Raw genomic sequence first — 2,001 nt, forward strand, 5'->3', positions numbered from 1 at the left:
GAAAAAAAAAAGAAGAAGAATAAGAAGAAGAAGAAGAATAAGAATAAGAAGAAGAATAAGAATAAGAATAAGAAGAAGAATAAGAATAAGAAGAAGAAGAAGAAGAAGAAGAAGAAGAAGAAGAAGAAGAAGAAGAAGAAGAAGAAGAAGAAGAAGAAGAAGAAGAAGAAGAAGAAGAAGAAGAAGAAGAAGAAGAAGTAGAAGAAGAAGAAGAAGAAGAAGAAGAAGAAAAGAGTAGAAGAAGAAAAAAAAAGAAGAAAAGAGTAGAAGAAGAAGAAGACGCGGGGTGATGACGGGGGCGGCGACGACGGGCGCGGGCGAAGGCGACGGTGGCGAGGGGCGCGGGCGACGACAACGACCCTAACCCTTCTCCTTCTTCTTCTCCTTCTTCCTTCTTCCTCTTTTATTTTTTTTCTTATTTTCCTTCTTCCTCGACGACCCTAACCCTAAACAGTACAACTTCCTCGATGTCCCCGGCCGCCTCTCTCATGAACAAAAAAATATATGAATAAAAAAACATCATATTCTATGTACAATAAAACATCATATTCCATCCACATCCATGCATGCATCATATATATGATCATCTATGAACAAAAAAAATTCATATGATCATCTATGAAAAAAACATCATATATATATATGCAGAAAAAAAAACATTACATCAACATATATGCAAAAAAACATCATACATATATCCATACATCAACATATATACATGAACATATATAAAAAAAGCATCACATCCATTAAAAAGAAAACATCATACAGCGGCGGCGGAGGCAGGGGGCAGGGCAGGGGCGCGGGGGCTCACTGTGGGCGGTGGTGGCGTCGAGGCAACGGAGGCGTGGGGCGGCGACGGCGTCGGGGCGATGCGGGGGCGGCGACAGTGTCGGGGCGGCGCGGTGAGGTGAGGGCCACGACGCGGGGTGACGACGGGGGCGGCGACGACGGGCGCGGGCGAAGGCGACGGTGGCGAGGGGCGCGGGCGGCGACAACGACGGCGACATCTGCGAGCGATGGGGCAGAGGGCGACGTCGGCGGCGGGAGAATGAGAAAGTGAATGAAAAATTACAAGTCCTGGTTATATAGGCACACCTTTGGTCCCGGTTCGTGGCACCAACCGGGACCAATGCCCCCCTTTGGTACCGGTTGGTGCCACCAACGGGGACCAAAGGTCTCATTTCAGCAACCCAAAGGGCGAGAAGCAGAGGCCATTGGTCCCGGTTGGTGGCACCAGCCAGTACCAAAGGGGGGCATTCATATTGGTTGGTGCCACCAACCGGGACCAATGCCACCCTGTGGTACCGATTGGTGCCACCAACCAGGACCAAAGGCCTCGTGCTGCCTGTTTTGAGAACGCCGTAGCATCATGCGCCAAATCTTGCCCGTTGCTGATCGCTGCCGTCCAGTTGGCTGTGGCCACTGCAGCGCTGCTGCCTCCTGCTGGTGCTAGTAGCTAGCGCTAGGTCGTGTGTCGCGTACATTGACCTGCAGACGCCGAGCGCCGCTAGCTGCTGTAGAGTTCGTGAGTCATGACTTTGTGTTTTTTTGAAATATAACTTTTTTAAAAATTTAGCCCTTGCTATCTGGACTTTGTGGGTCTTCTTCATGAGTCATGACCTCGTGTTGTGCGTGTACACGAACGAACAAAGGCATCCACTGAATCGTGCGTGAGCACTTGCTAGCTGTCTCGCTCAACAACAGAGAGACCACAATGCCTTTGCATTTTTCCTTTCCAACGATGCGATTTAGTTCCCTTAAAATATTAGCGATCAATCTGGCCTATGCATATACATACGTAGATATAACGTTTTGCAGGAAATCAAGGTAGGGCGATCGCCCAACCTCGCTATATGTGCCATCAAATGAGACTACCATCGAGCTTCATGTGGGTTTCAGTCCCATTCACACGGTTTGGTACATGACTCCTAAATTCTCCCAACAAATGAACTTATGATATGTCTTAAATCTCTCTCTCTCTCTCTCTCTCTCTCTCTC

The sequence above is a fragment of the Triticum dicoccoides genome, chromosome 1B (genome assembly GCF_002162155.2).
Source record: "Triticum dicoccoides isolate Atlit2015 ecotype Zavitan chromosome 1B, WEW_v2.0, whole genome shotgun sequence".
In the NCBI taxonomy this organism is placed as follows: domain Eukaryota; kingdom Viridiplantae; phylum Streptophyta; class Magnoliopsida; order Poales; family Poaceae; genus Triticum; species Triticum dicoccoides.